The sequence below is a fragment of the Pseudophryne corroboree genome, unplaced genomic scaffold, assembly GCF_028390025.1.
Source record: "Pseudophryne corroboree isolate aPseCor3 unplaced genomic scaffold, aPseCor3.hap2 scaffold_396, whole genome shotgun sequence".
Taxonomy (NCBI): Eukaryota; Metazoa; Chordata; class Amphibia; order Anura; family Myobatrachidae; genus Pseudophryne; species Pseudophryne corroboree.
This window is the reverse complement of record NW_026970037.1, coordinates 396,486-421,515: the sequence shown is the minus strand read 5'-3', so window position 1 is coordinate 421,515 and position 25,030 is coordinate 396,486. Positions and strand designations below refer to the sequence as shown.

Sequence of the window (25,030 nt, the reverse complement as noted above, 5' to 3'; positions counted from 1 at the left end):
GCAGATGGATTTGCATATGGTGATGCCATCCAAGCAGTGGGTCAAAGTTGGCTTCAACCCTCGTCTGCATATGAAAAGAGAAAAGGGGCGTGCAGGGCATGGCGGCCTTTTGCGGCGCTTGGATGACCCCTAGTTCGCATTACACACCTCCACCCTCCTTCGGTGTGGGGCTCATGTTGGCTATGCCCCAGCCCCTGAAGCATTCAAGCTGATTTCTTGCAGCAGCTGGGCACTGTAACTGCTCCAGAGCTGCTCTGTAAGGCAAGTAAAAGGGTGTGGGCCCTGCAGCACTACCTGTAGTTTGCATTGTGCGTTGGAAGGCACGAAGTAAGCAGACGGGAGAAGTCAGGATAGTGCGCAAGGGCATAGAAGGGAGCGGCTCAAGAAAAGAGAAGTGGAAACAGACAGCAAACTAGGCTGGAGAGAGACCTGAGACAAAGAGATCTGAATTATACGAGAGCCGACCAAGGGAAACACAAATTATGCAGTCAAGTTTCCCACATTTGGGGAAATCACAGGGGCAGCACAACTAGAGTGCAATGGGTGAGCCTTGCCCTGGGAGAAGCACCTTCATGATCATAGTATCTCACCTGGCAGGTAAGTAGGAGTTGGGCTAGAGCTGGGGAGGGTCGCTGCTCGGGCACCCCCCTGTCAAGTGAAAGAGATCCAACTGAGGCAGCACAAGGGAACTCTCGAAAGAAGAACAAGGCTAGAGGAAGATCTGAGATAAAGAAATCTGATTTTTACCAGAGCTGACCAGAGGAAAGCACAAACACAGTCCCCCACTACCACAAATAATGCAGTCGAGTTTCCCACATTTGGGGAAATCACAGGGGTCAGCATACCCAGAATGCAATGAATGAACCTCACCCTGGGAGAACAATCTTCATGACCATGGTATCGCCTATGCAAAATAAGTATGATTTGGGATAGGGCTGGGGAGGGCCGCTGCTCAGGCACATCTCTGTCAAGTAAAGGAGATTCAACTGAGGCAGCACAAGGGAACTCTCATCTGGGGACAACAACTGCAGGGAGAACACATATTTTCAGATGAACATGGGAGGGCAGAAGGCTGCCTAATACTGAAGCACCCCCAAACAACAAACCAAATGCAACAACTAGTGCAAGCATTCCTGGGGGAAGGCCTGCAGCAGATGGATTTGCATATGGTGATGTCATCCAAACAGTGGGTCAAAGTTGGCTTCAACCCTCGTCTGCATATGAAAAGAGACAAGGGGCGTGCAGGGCATGGCAGCCTTTTGCGGCGCTTGGATGACCCCTAGTTCGCATTACACACCTCCACCCTCCTTCGGTGTGGGGCTCATGTTGGCTATTCCCCAGCCCCTGAAGCATTCAAGCTGATTTCTTGCAGCAGCTGGGCACTGTAACTGCTCCAGAGACGCTCTGTAAGGCAAGTAAAAGGGTGTGGGTCCTGCAGCACTACCTGTAGTTTGCATTGTGCGTTGGAAGGCACGAAGTAAGCAGACGGGAGAAGTCAGGATAGTGCGCAAGGGCATAGAAGGGAGCGGCTCAAGAAAAGAGAAGTAGAAACAGACAACAAACTAGGCTGGAGAGAGACCTGAGACAAAGAGATCTGAATTATACGAGAGCCGACCAGGGGAAACACAAATTATGCAGTCAAGTTTCCCACATTTGGGGAAATCGCAGAAGCAGCACACCCAGAGTGCAATGGGTGAGCCTTGCCCTGGGAGAAGCACCTTCATGATCATAGTATCTCACCTGGCAGGTAAGTAGGAGTTGGGCTAGAGCTGGGGAGGGTCGCTGCTCGAGCATCCCCCTGTCAAGTAAAGGAGATTCAACTGAGGCAGCACAAGGGAACTCTCATCTGGGGACAACAACTGCAGGGAGAACACATATTTTCAGATAAAAATCTTGGTCATGCTCTGGTTTCTCTTCAGAACGAACAAATCTTTCGCCTTTTACTAAAGATTTCCGTGGAGAGGAGCAAAACCGAGTTTTATCTCAATTTTTGCATGCCCCATCTTTTTGGGGTTTCTTTTATCGGTTTAAAGATAGAATGAGTGTGCTTTAATGTAAGCTCATTTGCATAGAAATGACAGTAAATGTTTGTTTCTTTTCAAACAGAACTTTCTTGACCATGCTACTTGCTTGAAAGATCTGGGAGCACATGGAATACAGTACAAACCATGCTTATAGCAAGGAGAAGACAGGTGAGAAATCTGCTTTCTTTCAAATTGGGCGCTCACTTTGATCTGAATAAGGACTGCTGGCACGGCACTCAGGCGACAGGTGGAATCTTGGTCATGCTCTGGTTTCTCTTCAGAACGAACAAATCTTTCGCCTTTTACTAAAGATTTCCGTGGAGAGGAGCAAAACTGAGTTTTATCTCAATTTTTGCATGCCCCATATTATTGGGGTTTCTTTTATCGGATTAAAGACAGAACGAGTGTGCTTTCTTGTTAGCTTTAATGTAAGTTTATTTGCATAACAATGACAATAAATGTCTGTTTCTTTTCAAGCAGAACTTTCTTGACCATACTAATTGCTTGAAAGATCTGGGAGCACATGGAAAAGAGTACAAACCATGCTTATAGCAAGGGGAAGCCTGGTGAGAAATCTGCTTTCTTTCTTTCAAATTGGGTGCTCACTTTGAGCTGAATGAGGACTGCTGGCACGGCACTCAGGCGACAGGTGGAATCTTGGTCATGCTCTGGTTTCTCTTCAGAACGAACAAATCTTTCGCCTTTTACTAAAGATTTCCATGGAGAGGAGCAAAACTGAGTTTTATCTCAATTTTTGCATGCCCCGTCTTATTGGGGTTTCTTTTATCAGTTTAAAGATAGAACGAGTGTGCTTTAATGTAAGCTCATTTGCGTAGAAATGACAGTAAATGTTTGTTTCTTTTCAAACAGAACTTTCTTGACTATACTAATTGCTTGAAAGATCTGGGAGCACATGGAAAAGAGTACAAACCATGTTTATAGCAAGGGGAAGCCTGGTGAGAAATCTGCTTTCTTTCTTTCAAATTGGGTGCTCACTTTGAGCTGAATGAGGACTGCTGGCATGGCACTCAGGCGACAGGTAGAATCTTGGTCATGCTGTGGTTTCTCTTCAGAACGAACAAATCTTTCGCCTTTTACTAAAGATTTCCGTGGAGAGGAGCAAAACTGAGTTTTATCTCAATTTTTGCATGCCCCATCTTATTGGGGTTTTATTTTATTGGTTTAAAGATAGAACGAGTGTGCTTTAATGTAAGCTCATTTGCATAGAAATGACAGTAAATGTTTGTTTCTTTTCAAACAGAACTTTCTTGACCACACTAATTGTTTGAAAGATCTGGGAGCACATGGAAAAGAGTACAAACCATGTTTATAGCAAGGGGAAGCCTGGTGAGAAATCTGCTTTCTTTCATTCAAATTGGGTGCTCACTTTGAGCTGAATGAGAACTGCTGGCATGGCACTCAGGCGACAGGTGGAATCTTGGTCATGCTCTGGTTTCTCTTCAGAACTAACAAATATTTCGCCTTTTATTAAAGATTTCCGTGGAGAGGAGCAAAACTGAGTTTTATCTCAATTTTTGCATGCCCCATATTATTGGGGTTTCTTTTATCAGTTTAAAGACAGAACGAGTGTGCTTTCTTGTTAGCTTTAATGTAAGTTTATTTGCATAACAATGACAGTAAATGTTTGTTTCTTTTCAAACAGAACTTTCTTGACCATGCTACTTGCTTGAAAGATCTGGGAGCACATGGAAAACAGTACAAACCATGCAGTATCACAAGAGCCTTTATTTGATCTTTCATGAAGATAGAGCAGAATTGAGGACACGTCAACAATTTCTGCCGAAGGTGGTTCATCTTTCCACATGGTGCCTTTGGCCACTGACACCTTCGTTGAGTCAAAGTCTCTGGCTGTGGTCAGAACTTTGAAAATTTATGTCACCAGAACGGTTCAGATTAGGAAAACAGAGGCTCTGTTTGTCCTGTATGCTCCCAACATGATTGGGTGTCCTGCTTCCATGCAGACCATTATGCGCTGGATCTGTGGTAAGATTCAGCATGCTCATTCCACGGCAGGATTGCCGTTACTGAATTAGGTGAAGACCCATTCTACTAGAAAGGTGGGTTCATCCTGGGCAGCTGGTCGGGGAGTCTCGGCATTGCAACTTTGCCGAGCAGCTATTTAGTAAACACTTTTGCTAAGTTTTACAAGTTTGATACCTTGGCTGATGATAACCTCAAGTTGGGTCATTCGGTGCTGCAGAGTCGTACGCACTCTCCCACCCGTTCAAGAGCTTTGGTATAACCCCACGGTTCTTAATGTGACCCCAGCATCCTCTAGGTCGTATGAGAAAATAGGATTTTAATACCTACCGGTAAATCCTTTTCTCTTAGTACGTAGAGGATGCTGGGCACCCGTCCCAGTCCATACTGTGTCTGCAGTTATTACTTGTGGTTATACACATGTTGTGTTACGGTTCTGGTCAGCTTTTTGCTGCAATTGTTCATGCCGTTGGCTTGTGTTCTGTTGAATGCCACGTTCTGCGGCATGCTTAAGGTGTGAGCTGGTAAGATGCTCACCTTAGTTTAACAATAAATCCTTTCCTCGAAATGTCCGTCTCCCTGGGCACAGTTCCTATAACTGGAGTCTGGAGGAGGGGCATAGAGGGAGGAGCCAGTTCACACCCTTTGAAAGTCTTAAAGTGCCCATGTCTCTTGCGGATCCCGTCTATACCCCATGGTTCTTAATGTGACCCCAGCATCCTCTACGGACTAAGAGAAAAGGATGCCCTTGTGTACTATCCTGACTTCTCCTCCCGTCTGCTTACTTTGTGCCTTCCAACGCACAATGCGAACTACAGGTGGTGCTGCAGGGCCCACACCCTTTTACTTGCCTTACAGAGCAGCTCTGGAGCTGTTACAGTGCCCAGCTGCTGCAAGAAATCAGCATGAATGCTTCAGGGGATGGGGCATGGCCAACATGAGCCCCACACCAAAGGAGGGTGGGGGTGTTTAATGCGAACTAGGGGTCATCCAAGCACTGCAAAAGGCCGCCATGCCCTGCATGCCCCTTTTCTCTTTTTATATGCAGATGAGGGTTCCAGCCAACTTTGGCCCACTGCTTGGATGACATCACCGTATGCAAATCCGTCTGCTGCAGACCTTCCCCCAGGAATGCTTGTACTAGTTGTTGGATATGGTTTGATATTTGATGGTGCTTCAGTATTAGGCAGCCTTCCGCCCTCCCATGTTCATCTGAAAAGATGTGGTCTCCCTGCAGTTGTTGTCCCCAGACGAGAGTTCCCTTGTGCTTCCTCAGTTGAATCTCCTTAACTTGACGGGGGAGGGGCTGCCCGAGCTGCCACCCTCCCCAGCCCTATCCCAACTCATACTTATTTTACATATTAGATCTCTTGATCATGAAGATTGTTCTCACAGGGTGAGGTTCATCCATTATATTTTAAAATAGGAAGGTACAAATTACATATTTGAATTGCATCTATGTGCTGGATTCAAATGTCCCCCCCCCCCCTTCCTTTCTCAATTGTGCCCGTCAGCAGCTATTCTAAGGTTGCTGCCAATGGGTGTGACACATTAATTTCTTCTGTGGGGTACACTGGACTCCACAAGGATTCACATTGGGGTGTAGAGTAGGATCTTGATCTGAGGCACCAACCGGCTCAAAGCTTTTGACTGTTCCCAAGAAGCTCAGTGCATTCTCCTCTATAACCCCGCTTCCATGAACAGGGAGCTCAGTTTGTAGTTGGTGCCTTCAGTAGCAGGCCAATTAACAGGGGCCTGCCTCAGGCAGCCTATTCTTAGCTATTAATTTTGACAAGAAAAGAAGAACTTGTTTTATGAGAATCTACAAGGGCTGCAGCAGGCTAGGTCTAATAGACATCTTTACTGCAGCTTCATCACTCCCAGCGGCGCTGTATACTCCCGTGCCCTGGTTGCTGGGTCACTGCAGCGGAGGCTCCGGTTTCATCCTAAGGTCAGTCACACACACACCACCCTTCCGGATCACGAGGCCGCTGATGAAGGGGAGCGAGGCCGTAGGGGGTGGGCCGTGTGCGCACTGCGGTGGACACTGATTACTGGGCAGCCGCTCCACTAGCCACCAGGTACAGTTAAGGAGCACAGGTCTGGGGGTTTTTCTCCTATATTAACCCAATTTTGTACTGCCCGCAGCGCATTGTGATAGGTAATAGGGCCTGATTCAGGTTGGATTGCAATCGCAATAAGCGATCCAACTGCAAAAATTGCTAAGAGCATACGCATGTGCCTGCATTTTCTGCGGCACCCCGCAGAGAATGTGATCGCCTCTGCCTGTCAATCGGGGCGGGGAAGGGGGGGAGAGGTGGGTCAGCAACACTCCATTTCCAAGTCAGGGATGGAGCGGTGCGGGGGCAAGGCTTCAAAATGGGGTCTGCAACGGAGGAGACACAGGGGGCGTGGTCACAGCGGCTGTATGACATCACATTCAGCCGCTGTGATCACAAAAATGGTGGCGGCTTCCTGCGCGCACATACAGTCTGCACCAGCAGGAGCCTACACCATTTTTTATGATCACGCTGAACTGCAGTGCGACTGCAATTACAGCATGGTCAAGAAGGGAGGCGTCATGCTGGGTGGCCATGCCCTGTCACTGTGCAGGAGCCAGCACCGCTCACACACTAGTCCCCGGGTGCAGCCCCCAACCCCCGGGACACCCGGAGCAACAAAATGTAGATTCAGGCCACCAGGCCACGCCCCTACCTATGAAACCATGCCTCCTTTTACCATTGCGCTGCTTATCTGCGCGCACTGCATTACAATCTCCCTCGCCACCTCTCTGGGTGTCACCAGTGATAGTGACACCTCTGCCATGCTTGTAGCAGCTGGTCCTAAGATCTACGCCTCAAACCCTGAGTGTTTGCCCTTGTGACTTGTTGATCATCATAGCGAAGCAGATGCTTACAGAAAACTGCAGGGGCTTAGATTGAAAATAAAAAAATTGATGGGTATAAGGTAGAGAGGAGCGGGTTCGGTTCTCCGAGAACCGAATTCCCCACGAACTCCACGTTGTTTACACTGGTCCGAGGCAGGCTCGGTTGTTCCCGCCTGACTCGGAAAACCTGAACAAGGGAAAATGTCATCATCCCGCTGTCGGATTCTCGCGAGATTCGGATTCCATATAAAGAGCTGCGCGTTGCTGCCATTTTTACTCGTGCATTGAAGAGAGAGCGGAGAGGACGTGGCTATGTTCTCTCAGTGGAAATCTCAATATCAGTGCTCAGTATCAGTGGTTACTTATTGCTGCTCAGTAATACTAGTAGTGTGTCTCTCCTGCTCAGTGTCAGTTCTCAGTAGTATCCTCATCAGTGCTCAGTATCACTGCTCATTGTCTTGTGCTGCATTGTGGTGCTCAGCATACTACAGTACATTACTAATAGTCCAGTGCTGCATCTTGCTGCTCAGTGTCAGTTCTAGTATCCTCATCAGTGCTCACTATCACTGCTCATTGCATTGTGGTGTTCTGTATACTACAATAACATAGTAATATAGTAACATAGTTTTTGAGGTTGAATAGAGGCAAATTGCCCATCGTGTTCAACCTGTTTTAAGTTGTGATGATTCTACATACTTGCTGAATAATGTTTTATGACTAGTTAGCTACTATAACTCATGTTACCCCCGGATTAACCATGTTGATATTTTAAGTATTATAACCTTGGATAGCTTTTTCATTCAGAAATGTATCCATTCCTTTTTTAAATCCAATTACAGAGTCCGCCATTACCACCTTCCCTGGCAGGGAATTCCACATCCTGATTGCCCTAACAGTGAAGAAACCTTTCCTCCATTGCGTTCTGAACTTTCCTCCAGTCGCAGCGAGTGACCACGTGTTCGTTTAATAAATAATTCCTCTGATAACTCTTTGTTATGTATCTTTACATATTTGAAGATATTAATAATATCTCCTCTTAGGCACCTCTTTTCTAGTGTATAAATATTCAGCCTAGTAAGTCTTTCCTTATAGTCCAGTACTTTTAGGCCTTTAATCAATTTAGTCTTCAGGATCTCTTACACTTCCATGAGCAGCAGAGTAGTGCAATGGAAGCATGCTGGGCCCATAACCCAGAGGTTGATTGATCGAAACTATCCTCTGCTATGTGCATTTTTTTTTGTTAATTAAAGTAATCAAAAACTGGGATTGATATTTTTGCTCTTTTATTTTTACTTAAAGTACAATAACTTTTACCATTTTAATTTGTTTTAATAGTATATTGACAGTATTGTTTTCTTTCAAAAATCCAATTAATTTTCTTTACCCGATTATTAAAATGGTAATTGACAAAACAAACTACATTGTCACCAGAAGAGCAATGCAAAATGTACAAGTGATATATTAAAATCATCTTTCCAGCTTGAATTTCAATGATGCATTGGGGCAACGATTTTGTGAGAAACATCTTCACCCTTAAATAAAGATTTTCTTAATTCCTTACCTGTGTGCTAATTAGATATCACCTTGTTTTCACATTAAACAGACTTCCACATGCGAAAGCAGCAAGGATGCAGTGGCGTTAATGTTTCCTGGTGTCAACCTGTATTATTTCAGTAGACATTGAAATGAGGATGCATCTTGCTGCCTTTCCAATGAAGCAAGTTTAATTTAGTAATAGGTGAAAAACCATCCCTACAAAGGTGTTAATCAGAGACTTGGCTTTGTGGACACTTTTCAGAGAACAAATTTGTTAGTATAAAAATAAAGCCAGAAAATGAAGAGCTGTTTAATCACTCAATTGGATTTTTCTGCCAGCATATTTCTTTTTCTCTGCAACCCACTGCTAAATTGTGCTTCCTAGCTGTTTTTATAAAATCACTGAATCAAATCTAAACATCAGAGAAGGCCAGGTACCCTACACCATAACAGTGGGTTTGAAATTTTGACTTGTCTACTTAAAGATCACCAAAATCTGATAACAAGGTCAATTAAGTCCCTGGGTGGGATTGAACCACCAACCTTTTGGTTAATAGCCTTACACACTAACTGATTGCGCCACAGAGACACCTTGCAAAAGTCAATACTGACAAAGGCTAATAATCATTCATCTAGAACGTTTCCTAGAAAAACTTTAAAAAGTCAATAATCAAGATACACATTGGTACTTTCCCATGATGAGTGAGTGCTTCAGGATTTCTTGCACTTACATGGGCTATTAACCAAAAGGTTGGAGGTTCAATCCCACCCAGGGATGTAATTGACCTTGTCATCAGATTTTGGTGATCTTTAAGTAGACAAGTCAAAATTTCAAACCCCCTCTTATGGTGTAGGGTACCTGGCCTTCTCTGACGTAATCAGAGTTAGATTTAATTAAGTGATTTTATAAAAAACAGCTAGGAAGCACAATATCTCTCTTTTGCAAAGAGCTAGGCATTGGAAAATTCAGGGCTATAACGTGTAGATGAAGCACTAACAGGAGGCTTTAAAATTTTCATTCTAGTGTCTTTCGTTTGGGAGAAAAATGCAAAGGTACAATACAGCTTTTCCTTGCCGATATCTCTCTTTTGCAAAGAGATAGGCATTGGAAAATTCAGGGCTATACCGTGTAGATGAAGCACTAACAGGAGGCTTTTAAATTTTCATTCTAGTGTCCTTCGTTTGGGAGAAAAATGCAAAGGTACAATACAGCTTTTCCTTGCCGATATCTCTCTTTTGCAAAGAGATAGGCATTGGAAAATTCAGGGCTATAACGTGTAGATGAAGCACTAACAGGAGGCTTTAAAATTTTCATTTTAGTGTCTTTCGTTTGGGAGAAAAATGCAAAGGTACAATACAGTTTTTCCTTGCCGATATCTCTCTTTTGCAAAGAGATAGGCATTGGAAAATTCAGGGCTATAACGTGTAGATGAAGCACTAACAGGAGGCTTTAAAATTTTCATTCTAGTGTCTTTCGTTTGGGAGAAAAATGCAAAGGTACAATACAGCTTTTCCTTGCCAATATCTCTCTTTTGCAAAGAGCTAGGCATTGGAAAATTCAGGGCAATAACGTGTAGATGAAGCACTAACAGGAGGCTTTAAAATTTTCATTCTAGTGTCTTTCGTTTGGGAGAAAAATGCAAAAGTACAATGCAGCTTTTCCTTGCCGATATCTCTCTTTTGCAAAGAGATAGGCATTGGAAAATGCAGGGCTATAACGTGTAGATGAAGCACTAACAGGAGGCTTTAAAATTTTCATTCTAGTGTCTTTCGTTTGGGAGAAAAATGCAAAGGTACAATACAGCATTTCCTTGCCGATATCTCTCTTTTGCAAAGAGATAGGCATTGGAAAATTCAGGGCTATAACGTGTAGATGAAGCACTAACAGGAGGCTTTAAAATTTTCATTCTAGTGTCTTTCGTTTGGGAGAAAAATGCAAAGGTACAATACAGCTTTTCCTTGCCGATATCTCTCTTTTGCAAAGAGCTAGGCATTGGAAAATTCAGGGCTATACCGTGTAGATGAAGCACTAACAGGAGGCTTTTAAATTTTCATTCTAGTGTCTTTCGTTTGGGAGAAAAATGCAAAGGTACAATACAGCTTTTCCTTGCCAATATCTCTCTTTTGCAAAGAGCTAGGCATTGGAAAATTCAGGGCTATAACGTGTAGATGAAGCACTAACAGGAGGCTTTAAAATTTTCATTCTAGTGTCTTTCGTTTGGGAGAAAAATGCAAAAGTACAATGCAGCTTTTCCTTGCCGATATCTCTCTTTTGCAAAGAGATAGGCATTGGAAAATTCAGGGCTATAACGTGTAGATGAAGCACTAATAGGAGGCTTTAAAATTTTCATTCTAGTGTCTTTCGTTTGGGAGAAAAAAGCAAAGGTACAATACAGCTTTTCCTTGCCGATATCTCTCTTTTGCAAAGAGATAGGCATTGGAAAATTCAGGGCTATAACGTGTAGATGAAGCACTAACAGGAGGCTTTAAAATTTTCATTCTAGTGTCTTTCGTTTGGGAGAAAAATGCAAAGGTACAATACAGCTTTTCCTTGCCGATATCTCTCTTTTGCAAAGAGCTAGGCATTGGAAAATTCAGGGCTATAACGTGTAGATGAAGCACTAAGAGTAGGCTTTAAAATTTTCATTCTAGTGTCTTTCGTTTGGGAGAAAAATGCAAAGGTACAATACAGCTTTTCCTTGCCGATATCTCTCTTTTGCAAAGAGCTAGGCATTGGAAAATTCAGGGCTATAACGTGTAGATGAAGCACTAAGAGTAGGCTTTAAAATTTTCATTCTAGTGTCTTTCGTTTGGGAGAAAAATGCAAAGGTACAATACAGCTTTTCCTTGCCAATATCTCTCTTTTGCAAAGAGCTAGGCTTTGGAAAATTCAGGGCTATAACGTGTAGATGAAGCACTAACAGGAGGCTTTAAAATTTTCATTCTAGTGTCTTTCGTTTGGGAGAAAAATGCAAAAGTACAATGCAGCTTTTCCTTGCCGATATCTCTCTTTTGCAAAGAGATAGGCATTGGAAAATGCAGGGCTATAACGTGTAGATGAAGCACTAACAGGAGGCTTTAAAATTTTCATTCTAGTGTCTTTCGTTTGGGAGAAAAATGCAAAGGTACAATACAGCATTTCCTTGCCGATATCTCTCTTTTGCAAAGAGATAGGCATTGGAAAATTCAGGGCTATAACGTGTAGATGAAGCACTAACAGGAGGCTTTAAAATTTTCATTCTAGTGTCTTTCGTTTGGGAGAAAAATGCAAAGGTACAATACAGCTTTTCCTTGCCGATATCTCTCTTTTGCAAAGAGATAGGCATTGGAAAATTCAGGGCTATAACGTGTAGATGAAGCACTAACAGGAGGCTTTAACATTTTCATTCTAGTGTACTTCGTTTGGGAGAAAAATGCAAAGGTACAATACAGCTTTTCCTTGCCGATATCTCTCTTTTGCAAAGAGATAGGCATTGGAAAATTCAGGGCTATAACGTGTAGATGAAGCACTAATAGGAGGCTTTAAAATTTTCATTCTAGTGTCCTTCGTTTGGGAGAAAAATGCAAAGGTACAATACAGCTTTTCCTTGCCGATATCTCTCTTTTGCAAAGAGATAGGCATTGGAAAATTCAGGGCTATAACGTGTAGATGAAGCACTAACAGGAGGCTTTAAAATTTTCATTCTAGTGTCTTTCGTTTGGGAGAAAAATGCAAAGGTACAATACAGTTTTTCCTTGCCGATATCTCTCTTTTGCAAAGAGATAGGCATTGGAAAATTCAGGGCTATAACGTGTAGATGAAGCACTAACAGGAGGCTTTAACATTTTCATTCTAGTGTCTTTCGTTTGGGAGAAAAATGCAAAGGTACAATACAGCTTTTCCTTGCCAATATCTCTCTTTTGCAAAGAGCTAGGCATTGGAAAATTCAGGGCAATAACGTGTAGATGAAGCACTAACAGGAGGCTTTAAAATTTTCATTCTAGTGTCTTTCGTTTGGGAGAAAAATGCAAAAGTACAATGCAGCTTTTCCTTGCCGATATCTCTCTTTTGCAAAGAGATAGGCATTGGAAAATGCAGGGCTATAACGTGTAGATGAAGCACTAACAGGAGGCTTTAAAATTTTCATTCTAGTGTCTTTCGTTTGGGAGAAAAATGCAAAGGTACAATACAGCATTTCCTTGCCGATATCTCTCTTTTGCAAAGAGATAGGCATTGGAAAATTCAGGGCTATAACGTGTAGATGAAGCACTAACAGGAGGCTTTAAAATTTTCATTCTAGTGTCTTTCGTTTGGGAGAAAAATGCAAAGGTACAATACAGCTTTTCCTTGCCGATATCTCTCTTTTGCAAAGAGCTAGGCATTGGAAAATACAGGGCTATACCGCGTACATGAAGCACTAACAGGAGGCTTTTAAATTTTCATTCTAGTGTCTTTCGTTTGGGAGAAAAATGCAAAGGTACAATACAGCTTTTCCTTGCCAATATCTCTCTTTTGCAAAGAGCTAGGCATTGGAAAATTCAGGGCTATAACGTGTAGATGAAGCACTAACAGGAGGCTTTAAAATTTTCATTCTAGTGTCTTTCGTTTGGGAGAAAAATGCAAAAGTACAATGCAGCTTTTCCTTGCCGATATCTCTCTTTTGCAAAGAGATAGGCATTGGAAAATTCAGGGCTATAACGTGTAGATGAAGCACTAATAGGAGGCTTTAAAATTTTCATTCTAGTGTCTTTCGTTTGGGAGAAAAAAACAAAGGTACAATACAGCTTTTCCTTGCCGATATCTCTCTTTTGCAAAGAGATAGGCATTGGAAAATTCAGGGCTATAACGTGTAGATGAAGCACTAACAGGAGGCTTTAAAATTTTCATTCTAGTGTCTTTCGTTTGGGAGAAAAATGCAAAGGTACAATACAGCTTTTCCTTGCCGATATCTCTCTTTTGCAAAGAGCTAGGCATTGGAAAATTCAGGGCTATAACGTGTAGATGAAGCACTAACAGTAGGCTTTAAAATTTTCATTCTAGTGTCTTTCGTTTGGGAGAAAAATGCAAAGGTACAATACAGCTTTTCCTTGCCGATATCTCTCTTTTGCAAAGAAATAGGCATTGGAAAATTCAGGGCTATAACGTGTAGATGAAGCACTAACAGGAGGCTTTAAAATTTTCATTCTAGTGTCCTTCGTTTGGGAGAAAAATGCAAAGGTACAATACAGCTTTTCCTTGCCGATATCTCTCTTTTGCAAAGAGATAGGCATTGGAAAATTCAGGGCTATATCGTGTAGATGAAGCACTAACAGGAGGCTTTAAAATTTTCATTCTAGTGTCTTTCGTTTGGGAGAAAAATGCAAAGGTACAATACAGCTTTTCCTTGCCAATATCTCTCTTTTGCAAAGAGCTAGGCATTGGAAAATTCAGGGCTATAACGTGTAGATGAAGCACTAACAGGAGGCTTTAAAATTTTCATTCTAGTGTCTTTCGTTTGGGAGAAAAATGCAAAAGTACAATGCAGCTTTTCCTTGCCGATATCTCTCTTTTGCAAAGAGATAGGCATTGGAAAATGCAGGGCTATAACGTGTAGATGAAGCACTAACAGGAGGCTTTAAAATTTTCATTCTAGTGTCTTTCGTTTGGGAGAAAAATGCAAAGGTACAATACAGCATTTCCTTGCCGATATCTCTCTTTTGCAAAGAGATAGGCATTGGAAAATTCAGGGCTATAACGTGTAGATGAAGCACTAATAGGAGGCTTTAAAATTTTCATTCTAGTGTCTTTCGTTTGGGAGAAAAAAACAAAGGTACAATACAGCTTTTCCTTGCCGATATCTCTCTTTTGCAAAGAGATAGGCATTGGAAAATTCAGGGCTATAACGTGTAGATGAAGCACTAACAGGAGGCTTTAAAATTTTCATTCTAGTGTCTTTCGTTTGGGAGAAAAATGCAAAGGTACAATACAGCTTTTCCTTGCCGATATCTCTCTTTTGCAAAGAGCTAGGCATTGGAAAATTCAGGGCTATAACGTGTAGATGAAGCACTAACAGTAGGCTTTAAAATTTTCATTCTAGTGTCTTTCGTTTGGGAGAAAAATGCAAAGGTACAATACAGCTTTTCCTTGCCGATATCTCTCTTTTGCAAAGAAATAGGCATTGGAAAATTCAGGGCTATAACGTGTAGATGAAGCACTAACAGGAGGCTTTAAAATTTTCATTCTAGTGTCCTTCGTTTGGGAGAAAAATGCAAAGGTACAATACAGCTTTTCCTTGCCGATATCTCTCTTTTGCAAAGAGATAGGCATTGGAAAATTCAGGGCTATATCGTGTAGATGAAGCACTAACAGGAGGCTTTAAAATTTTCATTCTAGTGTCTTTCGTTTGGGAGAAAAATGCAAAGGTACAATACAGCTTTTCCTTGCCAATATCTCTCTTTTGCAAAGAGCTAGGCATTGGAAAATTCAGGGCTATAACGTGTAGATGAAGCACTAACAGGAGGCTTTAAAATTTTCATTCTAGTGTCTTTCGTTTGGGAGAAAAATGCAAAAGTACAATGCAGCTTTTCCTTGCCGATATCTCTCTTTTGCAAAGAGATAGGCATTGGAAAATGCAGGGCTATAACGTGTAGATGAAGCACTAACAGGAGGCTTTAAAATTTTCATTCTAGTGTCTTTCGTTTGGGAGAAAAATGCAAAGGTACAATACAGCATTTCCTTGCCGATATCTCTCTTTTGCAAAGAGATAGGCATTGGAAAATTCAGGGCTATAACTTGTAGATGAAGCACTAACAGGAGGCTTTAAAATTTTCATTCTAGTGTCTTTCGTTTGGGAGAAAAATGCAAAGGTACAATACAGCTTTTCCTTGCCGATATCTCTCTTTTGCAAAGAGCTAGGCATTGGAAAATTCAGGGCTATACCGCGTACATGAAGCACTAACAGGAGGCTTTTAAATTTTCATTCTAGTGTCTTTCGTTTGGGAGAAAAATGCAAAGGTACAATACAGCTTTTCCTTGCCAATATCTCTCTTTTGCAAAGAGCTAGGCATTGGAAAATTCAGGGCTATAACGTGTAGATGAAGCACTAACAGGAGGCTTTAAAATTTTCATTCTAGTGTCTTTCGTTTGGGAGAAAAATGCAAAAGTACAATGCAGCTTTTCCTTGCCGATATCTCTCTTTTGCAAAGAGATAGGCATTGGAAAATTCAGGGCTATAACGTGTAGATGAAGCACTAATAGGAGGCTTTAAAATTTTCATTCTAGTGTCTTTCGTTTGGGAGAAAAAAACAAAGGTACAATACAGCTTTTCCTTGCCGATATCTCTCTTTTGCAAAGAGATAGGCATTGGAAAATTCAGGGCTATAACGTGTAGATGAAGCACTAACAGGAGGCTTTAAAATTTTCATTCTAGTGTCTTTCGTTTGGGAGAAAAATGCAAAGGTACAATACAGCTTTTCCTTGCCGATATCTCTCTTTTGCAAAGAGCTAGGCATTGGAAAATTCAGGGCTATAACGTGTAGATGAAGCACTAACAGTAGGCTTTAAAATTTTCATTCTAGTGTCTTTCGTTTGGGAGAAAAATGCAAAGGTACAATACAGCTTTTCCTTGCCGATATCTCTCTTTTGCAAAGAAATAGGCATTGGAAAATTCAGGGCTATAACGTGTAGATGAAGCACTAACAGGAGGCTTTAAAATTTTCATTCTAGTGTCTTTCGTTTGGGAGAAAAAAACAAAGGTACAATACAGCTTTTCCTTGCCGATATCTCTCTTTTGCAAAGAGATAGGCATTGGAAAATTCAGGGCTATATCGTGTAGATGAAGCACTAACAGGAGGCTTTAAAATTTTCATTCTAGTGTCTTTCGTTTGGGAGAAAAATGCAAAGGTACAATACAGCTTTTCCTTGCCAATATCTCTCTTTTGCAAAGAGCTAGGCATTGGAAAATTCAGGGCTATAACGTGTAGATGAAGCACTAACAGGAGGCTTTAAAATTTTCATTCTAGTGTCTTTCGTTTGGGAGAAAAATGCAAAGGTACAATACAGCATTTCCTTGCCGATATCTCTCTTTTGCAAAGAGATAGGCATTGGAAAATTCAGGGCTATAACGTGTAGATGGAGCACTAACAGGAGGCTTTAAAATTTTCATTCTAGTGTCTTTCGTTTGGGAGAAAAAAACAAAGGTACAATACAGCTTTTCCTTGCCGATATCTCTCTTTTGCAAAGAGATAGGCATTGGAAAATTCAGGGCTATATCGTGTAGATGAAGCACTAACAGGAGGCTTTAAAATTTTCATTCTAGTGTCTTTCGTTTGGGAGAAAAATGCAAAGGTACAATACAGCTTTTCCTTGCCAATATCTCTCTTTTGCAAAGAGCTAGGCATTGGAAAATGCAGGGCTATAACGTGTAGATGAAGCACTAACAGGAGGCTTTAAAATTTTCATTCTAGTGTCTTTCGTTTGGGAGAAAAATGCAAAGGTACAATACAGCATTTCCTTGCCGATATCTCTCTTTTGCAAAGAGATAGGCATTGGAAAATTCAGGGCTATAACGTGTAGATGAAGCACTAACAGGAGGCTTTAAAATTTTCATTCTAGTGTACTTCGTTTGGGAGAAAAATGCAAAGGTACAATACAGCTTTTCCTTGCCGATATCTCTCTTTTGCAAAGAGATAGGCATTGGAAAATTCAGGGCTATAACGTGTAGATGAAGCACTAATAGGAGGCTTTAAAATTTTCATTCTAGTGTCCTTCGTTTGGGAGAAAAATGCAAAGGTACAATACAGCTTTTCCTTGCCGATATCTCTCTTTTGCAAAGAGATAGGCATTGGAAAATTCAGGGCTATAACGTGTAGATGAAGCACTAACAGGAGGCTTTAAAATTTTCATTCTAGTGTCTTTCGTTTGGGAGAAAAATGCAAAGGTACAATACAGCTTTTCCTTGCCGATATCTCTCTTTTGCAAAGAAATAGGCATTGGAAAATTCAGGGCAATAACGTGTAGATGAAGCACTAACAGGAGGCTTTAAAATTTTCATTCTAGTGTCTTTCGTTTGGGAGAAAAAAACAAAGGTACAATACAGCTTTCCTTGCCGATATCTCTCTTTTGCAAAGAGATAGGCATTGGAAAATTCAGGGCTATATCGTGTAGATGAAGCACTAACAGGAGGCTTTAAAATTTTCATTCTAGTGTCTTTCGTTTGGGAGAAAAATGCAAAGGTACAATACAGCTTTTCCTTGCCAATATCTCTCTTTTGCAAAGAGCTAGGCATTGGAAAATTCAGGGCTATAACGTGTAGATGAAGCACTAACAGGAGGCTTTAAAATTTTCATTCTAGTGTCTTTCGTTTGGGAGAAAAATGCAAAAGTACAATGCAGCTTTTCCTTGCCGATATCTCTCTTTTGCAAAGAGATAGGCATTGGAAAATGCAGGGCTATAACGTGTAGATGAAGCACTAACAGGAGGCTTTAAAATTTTCATTCTAGTGTCTTTCGTTTGGGAGAAAAATGCAAAGGTACAATACAGCATTTCCTTGCCGATATCTCTCTTTTGCAAAGAGATAGGCATTGGAAAATTCAGGGCTATAACGTGTAGATGAAGCACTAACAGGAGGCTTTAAAATTTTCATTCTAGTGTACTTCGTTTGGGAGAAAAATGCAAAGGTACAATACAGCTTTTCCTTGCCGATATCTCTCTTTTGCAAAGAGATAGGCATTGGAAAATTCAGGGCTATAACGTGTAGATGAAGCACTAATAGGAGGCTTTAAAATTTTCATTCTAGTGTCCTTCGTTTGGGAGAAAAATGCAAAGGTACAATACAGCTTTTCCTTGCCGATATCTCTCTTTTGCAAAGAGATAGGCATTGGAAAATTCAGGGCTATAACGTGTAGATGAAGCACTAACAGGAGGCTTTAAAATTTTCATTCTAGTGTCTTTCGTTTGGGAGAAAAATGCAAAGGTACAATACAGCTTTTCCTTGCCGATATCTCTCTTTTGCAAAGAGCTAGGCATTGGAAAATTCAGGGCTATAACGTGTAGATGAAGCACTAACAGGAGGCTTTAAAATTTTCATTCTAGTGTCTTTCGTTTGGGAGAAAAATGCAAAGGTACAATACAGCTTTTCCTTGCCAATATCTCTCTTTTGCAAAGAGCTAGGCATTGGAAAATTCAGGGCTATAACGTGTAGATGAAGCACTAACAGGAGGCTTTAAAATTTTCATTCTAGTGTCTTTCGTTTGGGAGAAAAATGCAAAAGTACAATGCAGCTTTTCCTTGCCGATATCTCTCTTTTGCAAAGAGATAGGCATTGGAAAATGCAGGGCTATAACGTGTAGATGAAGCACTAACAGGAGGCTTTAAAATTTTCATTCTAGTGTCTTTCGTTTGGGAGAAAAATGCAAAGGTACAATACAGCATTTCCTTGCCGATATCTCTCTTTTGCAAAGAGATAGGCATTGGAAAATTCAGGGCTATAACGTGTAGATGAAGCACTAACAGGAGGCTTTAAAATTTTCATTCTAGTGTACTTCGTTTGGGAGAAAAATGCAAAGGTACAATACAGCTTTTCCTTGCCGATATCTCTCTTTTGCAAAGAGATAGGCATTGGAAAATTCAGGGCTATAACGTGTAGATGAAGCACTAATAGGAGGCTTTAAAATTTTCATTCTAGTGTCCTTCGTTTGGGAGAAAAATGCAAAGGTACAATACAGCTTTTCCTTGCCAATATCTCTCTTTTGCAAAGAGCTAGGCATTGGAAAATTCAGGGCTATAACGTGTAGATGAAGCACTAACAGGAGGCTTTAAAATTTTCATTCTAGTGTCTTTCGTTTGGGAGAAAAATGCAAAGGTACAATACAGCATTTCCTTGCCGATATCTCTCTTTTGCAAAGAGATAGGCATTGGAAAATTCAGGGCTATAACGTGTAGATGGAGCACTAACAGGAGGCTTTAAAATTTTCATTCTAGTGTCTTTCGTTTGGGAGAAAAATGCAAAGGTACAATACAGCTTTTCCTTGCCAATATCTCTCTTTTGCAAAGAGCTAGGCATTGGAAAATGCAGGGCTATAACGTGTAGATGAAGCACTAACAGGAGGCTTTAAAATTTTCATTCTAGTGTCTTTCGTTTGGGAGAAAAATGCAAAGGTACAATACAGCATTTCCTTGCCGATATCTCTCTTTTGCAAAGAGATAGGCATTGGAAAATTCAGGGCTATAACGTGTAGATGAAGCACTAACAGGAGGCTTTAAAATTTTCATTCTAGTGTACTTCGTTTGGGAGAAAAATGCAAAGGTACAATACAGCTTTTCCTTGCCGATATCTCTCTTTTGCAAAGAGATAGGCATTGGAAAATTCAGGGCTATAACGTGTAGATGAAGCACTAATAGGAGGCTTTAAAATTTTCATTCTAGTGTCCTTCGTTTGGGAGAAAAATGCAAAGGTACAATACAGCTTTTCCTTGCCGATATCTCTCTTTTGCAAAGAGATAGGCATTGGAAAATTCAGGGCTATAACGTGTAGATGAAGCACTAACAGGAGGCTTTAAAATTTTCATTCTAGTGTCTTTCGTTTGGGAGAAAAATGCAAAGGTACAATACAGCTTTTCCTTGCCGATATCTCTCTTTTGCAAAGAAATAGGCATTGGAAAATTCAGGGCAATAACGTGTAGATGAAGCACTAACAGGAGGCTTTAAAATTTTCATTCTAGTGTCTTTCGTTTGGGAGAAAAAAACAAAGGTACAATACAGCTTTCCTTGCCGATATCTCTCTTTTGCAAAGAGATAGGCATTGGAAAATTCAGGGCTATATCGTGTAGATGAAGCACTAACAGGAGGCTTTAAAATTTTCATTCTAGTGTCTTTCGTTTGGGAGAAAAATGCAAAGGTACAATACAGCTTTTCCTTGCCAATATCTCTCTTTTGCAAAGAGCTAGGCATTGGAAAATTCAGGGCTATAACGTGAGGCTTTAAAATTTTCATTCTAGTGTCTTTCGTTTGGGAGAAAAATGCAAAAGTACAATGCAGCTTTTCCTTGCCGATATCTCTCTTTTGCAAAGAGATAGGCATTGGAAAATTCAGGGCTATAACGTGTAGATGAAGCACTAACAGGAGGCTTTAAAATTTTCATTCTAGTGTACTTCGTTTGGGAGAAAAATGCAAAGGTACAATACAGCTTTTCCTTGCCGATATCTCTCTTTTGCAAAGAGATAGGCATTGGAAAATTCAGGGCTATAACGTGTAGATGAAGCACTAATAGGAGGCTTTAAAATTTTCATTCTAGTGTCCTTCGTTTGGGAGAAAAATGCAAAGGTACAATACAGCTTTTCCTTGCCGATATCTCTCTTTTGCAAAGAGATAGGCATTGGAAAATTCAGGGCTATAACGTGTAGATGAAGCACTAACAGGAGGCTTTAAAATTTTCATTCTAGTGTCTTTCGTTTGGGAGAAAAATGCAAAGGTACAATACAGCTTTTCCTTGCCGATATCTCTCTTTTGCAAAGAGCTAGGCATTGGAAAATTCAGGGCTATAACGTGTAGATGAAGCACTAACAGGAGGCTTTAAAATTTTCATTCTAGTGTCTTTCGTTTGGGAGAAAAATGCAAAGGTACAATACAGCTTTTCCTTGCCAATATCTCTCTTTTGCAAAGAGCTAGGCATTGGAAAATTCAGGGCTATAACGTGTAGATGAAGCACTAACAGGAGGCTTTAAAATTTTCATTCTAGTGTCTTTCGTTTGGGAGAAAAATGCAAAAGTACAATGCAGCTTTTCCTTGCCGATATCTCTCTTTTGCAAAGAGATAGGCATTGGAAAATGCAGGGCTATAACGTGTCGATGAAGCACTAACAGGAGGCTTTAAAATTTTCATTCTAGTGTCTTTCGTTTGGGAGAAAAATGCAAAGGTACAATACAGCATTTCCTTGCCGATATCTCTCTTTTGCAAAGAGATAGGCATTGGAAAATTCAGGGCTATAACGTGTAGATGAAGCACTAACAGGAGGCTTTAAAATTTTCATTCTAGTGTACTTCGTTTGGGAGAAAAATGCAAAGGTACAATACAGCTTTTCCTTGCCGATATCTCTCTTTTGCAAAGAGATAGGCATTGGAAAATTCAGGGCTATAACGTGTAGATGAAGCACTAATAGGAGGCTTTAAAATTTTCATTCTAGTGTCCTTCGTTTGGGAGAAAAATGCAAAGGTACAATACAGCTTTTCCTTGCCGATATCTCTCTTTTGCAAAGAGATAGGCATTGGAAAATTCAGGGCTATAACGTGTAGATGAAGCACTAACAGGAGGCTTTAAAATTTTCATTCTAGTGTCTTTCGTTTGGGAGAAAAATGCAAAGGTACAATACAGCTTTTCCTTGCCGATATCTCTCTTTTGCAAAGAGCTAGGCATTGGAAAATTCAGGGCTATAACGTGTAGATGAAGCACTAACAGGAGGCTTTAAAATTTTCATTCTAGTGTCTTTCGTTTGGGAGAAAAATGCAAAGGTACAATACAGCTTTTCCTTGCCGATATCTCTCTTTTGCAAAGAGATAGGCATTGGAAAATTCAGGGCTATAACGTGTAGATGAAGCACTAACAGTAGGCTTTAACATTTTCATTCTAGTGTCTTTCGTTTGGGAGAAAAATGCAAAGGTACAATACAGCTTTTCCTTGCCGATATCTCTCTTTTGCAAAGAGATAGGCATTGGAAAATGCAGGGCTATAACGTGTAGATGAAGCACTAACAGGAGGCTTTACAATTTTCATTCTAGTGTCTTTCGTTTGGGAGAAAAATGCAAAAGTACAATGCAACTTTTCCTTGCCGATATCTCTCTTTTGCAAAGAGATAAGGCATTGGAAAATGCAGGGCTATAACGTGTAGATGAAGCACTAACAGGAGGCTTTAAAATTTTCATTCTAGTGTCTTTCGTTTGGGAGAAAAATGCAAAGGTACAATACAGCATTTCCTTGCCGATATCTCTCTTTTGCAAAGAGATAGGCATTGGAAAATTCAGGGCTATTACGTGTAGATGAAGCACTAACAGGAGGCTTTAAAATTTTCATTCTAGTGTCCTTCGTTTGGGAGAAAAATGCAAAGGTACAATACAGCTTTTCCTTGCCGATATCTCTCTTTTGCAAAGAGATAGGCATTGGAAAATTCAGGGCTATAACGTGTAGATGAAGCACTAATAGGAGGCTTTAAAATTTTCATTCTAGTGTCCTTCGTTAGGGAGAAAAATGCAAAGGTACAATACAGCTTTTCCTTGCCGATATCTCTCTTTTGCAAAGAGATAGGCATTGGAAAATTCAGGGCTATAACGTGTAGATGAAGCACTAACAGGAGGCTTTAAAATTTTCATTCTAGTGTCTTTCGTTTGGGAGAAAAATGCAAAAGTACAATGCAGCTTTTCCTTGCCGATATCTCTCTTTTGCAAAGAGATAGGCATTGGAAAATTCAGGGCTATAACGTGTAGATGAAGCACTAACAGTAGGCTTTAAAATTTTCATTCTAGTGTCTTTCGTTTGGGAGAAAAATGCAAAGGTACAATACAGCTTTTCCTTGCCGATATCTCTCTTTTGCAAAGAAATAGGCATTGGAAAATTCAGGGCTATAACGTGTAGATGAAGCACTAACAGGAGGCTTTAAAATTTTCATTCTAGTGTCCTTCGTTTGGGAGAAAAATGCAAAGGTACAATACAGCTTTTCCTTGCCGATATCTCTCTTTTGCAAAGAGATAGGCATTGGAAAATTCAGGGCTATATCGTGTAGATGAAGCACTAACAGGAGGCTTTAAAATTTTCATTCTAGTGTCTTTCGTTTGGGAGAAAAATGCAAAGGTACAATACAGCTTTTCCTTGCCAATATCTCTCTTTTGCAAAGAGCTAGGCATTGGAAAATTCAGGGCTATAACGTGTAGATGAAGCACTAACAGGAGGCTTTAAAATTTTCATTCTAGTGTCTTTCGTTTGGGAGAAAAATGCAAAAGTACAATGCAGCTTTTCCTTGCCGATATCTCTCTTTTGCAAAGAGATAGGCATTGGAAAATGCAGGGCTATAACGTGTAGATGAAGCACTAACAGGAGGCTTTAAAATTTTCATTCTAGTGTCTTTCGTTTGGGAGAAAAATGCAAAGGTACAATACAGCATTTCCTTGCCGATATCTCTCTTTTGCAAAGAGATAGGCATTGGAAAATTCAGGGCTATAACGTGTAGATGAAGCACTAACAGGAGGCTTTAAAATTTTCATTCTAGTGTACTTCGTTTGGGAGAAAAATGCAAAGGTACAATACAGCTTTTCCTTGCCGATATCTCTCTTTTGCAAAGAGATAGGCATTGGAAAATTCAGGGCTATAACGTGTAGATGAAGCACTAATAGGAGGCTTTAAAATTTTCATTCTAGTGTCCTTCGTTTGGGAGAAAAATGCAAAGGTACAATACAGCTTTTCCTTGCCGATATCTCTCTTTTGCAAAGAGATAGGCATTGGAAAATTCAGGGCTATAACGTGTAGATGAAGCACTAACAGGAGGCTTTAAAATTTTCATTCTAGTGTCTTTCGTTTGGGAGAAAAATGCAAAGGTACAATACAGCTTTTCCTTGCCGATATCTCTCTTTTGCAAAGAGGTAGGCATTGGAAAATTCAGGGCTATAACGTGTAGATGAAGCACTAACAGGAGGCTTTAAAATTTTCATTCTAGTGTCTTTCGTTTGGGAGAAAAATGCAAAGGTACAATACAGCTTTTCCTTGCCGATATCTCTCTTTTGCAAAGAGATAGGCATTGGAAAATTCAGGGCTATAACGTGTAGATGAAGCACTAACAGTAGGCTTTAACATTTTCATTCTAGTGTCTTTCGTTTGGGAGAAAAATGCACAGGTACAATACAGCTTTTCCTTGCCGATATCTCTCTTTTGCAAAGAGATAGGCATTGGAAAATGCAGGGCTATAACGTGTAGATGAAGCACTAACAGGAGGCTTTACAATTTTCATTCTAGTGTCTTTCGTTTGGGAGAAAAATGCAAAAGTACAATGCAACTTTTCCTTGCCGATATCTCTCTTTTGCAAAGAGATAGGCATTGGAAAATGCAGGGCTATAACGTGTAGATGAAGCACTAACAGGAGGCTTTAAAATTTTCATTCTAGTGTCTTTCGTTTGGGAGAAAAATGCAAAGGTACAATACAGCATTTCCTTGCCGATATCTCTCTTTTGCAAAGAGATAGGCATTGGAAAATTCAGGGCTATTACGTGTAGATGAAGCATTAACAGGAGGCTTTAAAATTTTCATTCTAGTGTCCTTCGTTTGGGAGAAAAATGCAAAGGTACAATACAGCTTTTCCTTGCCGATATCTCTCTTTTGCAAAGAGATAGGCATTGGAAAATTCAGGGCTATAACGTGTAGATGAAGCACTAACAGGAGGCTTTAAAATTTTCATTCTAGTGTCTTTCGTTTGGGAGAAAAATGCAAAGGTACAATACAGCTTTTCCTTGTCGATATCTCTCTTTTGCAAAGAGCTAGGCATTGGAAAATTCAGGGCTATAACGTGTAGATGAAGCACTAACAGTAGGATTTAAAATTTTCATTCTAGTGTCTTTCGTTTGGGAGAAAAATGCAAAGGTACAATAC

General features: G+C 40.6%; 8 non-coding genes across 8 annotated transcripts; 5 read left to right on the top strand and 3 right to left on the bottom strand.

Annotated features, from left to right (window-relative positions):
- Nucleotides 1–442: 442 nt before the first annotated feature.
- LOC135023354 (U1 spliceosomal RNA) lies at nt 443–605 on the bottom strand. Its single transcript, XR_010220322.1, has one exon. It is a non-coding gene; the product is annotated as a U1 spliceosomal RNA (small nuclear RNA).
- Nucleotides 606–757: 152 nt separating this feature from the next.
- On the bottom strand, nt 758–921 carry LOC135023043 (U1 spliceosomal RNA). Its single transcript, XR_010220051.1, has one exon. It is a non-coding gene; the product is annotated as a U1 spliceosomal RNA (small nuclear RNA).
- Nucleotides 922–1,592: 671 nt separating this feature from the next.
- LOC135023241 (U1 spliceosomal RNA) lies at nt 1,593–1,755 on the bottom strand. Its single transcript, XR_010220243.1, has one exon. It is a non-coding gene; the product is annotated as a U1 spliceosomal RNA (small nuclear RNA).
- Nucleotides 1,756–1,899: 144 nt separating this feature from the next.
- On the top strand, nt 1,900–2,015 carry LOC135023383 (U5 spliceosomal RNA). The gene has a single exon (XR_010220337.1). It is a non-coding gene; the product is annotated as a U5 spliceosomal RNA (small nuclear RNA).
- A 270-nt stretch (nt 2,016–2,285) lies between these two features.
- Nucleotides 2,286–2,401, top strand: LOC135023376 (U5 spliceosomal RNA). The gene has a single exon (XR_010220330.1). It is a non-coding gene; the product is annotated as a U5 spliceosomal RNA (small nuclear RNA).
- A 286-nt stretch (nt 2,402–2,687) lies between these two features.
- On the top strand, nt 2,688–2,803 carry LOC135023409 (U5 spliceosomal RNA). The gene has a single exon (XR_010220363.1). It is a non-coding gene; the product is annotated as a U5 spliceosomal RNA (small nuclear RNA).
- A 274-nt stretch (nt 2,804–3,077) lies between these two features.
- Nucleotides 3,078–3,193, top strand: LOC135023402 (U5 spliceosomal RNA). The gene has a single exon (XR_010220356.1). It is a non-coding gene; the product is annotated as a U5 spliceosomal RNA (small nuclear RNA).
- A 275-nt stretch (nt 3,194–3,468) lies between these two features.
- Nucleotides 3,469–3,584, top strand: LOC135023416 (U5 spliceosomal RNA). The gene has a single exon (XR_010220370.1). It is a non-coding gene; the product is annotated as a U5 spliceosomal RNA (small nuclear RNA).
- Nucleotides 3,585–25,030: the final 21,446 nt, after the last annotated feature.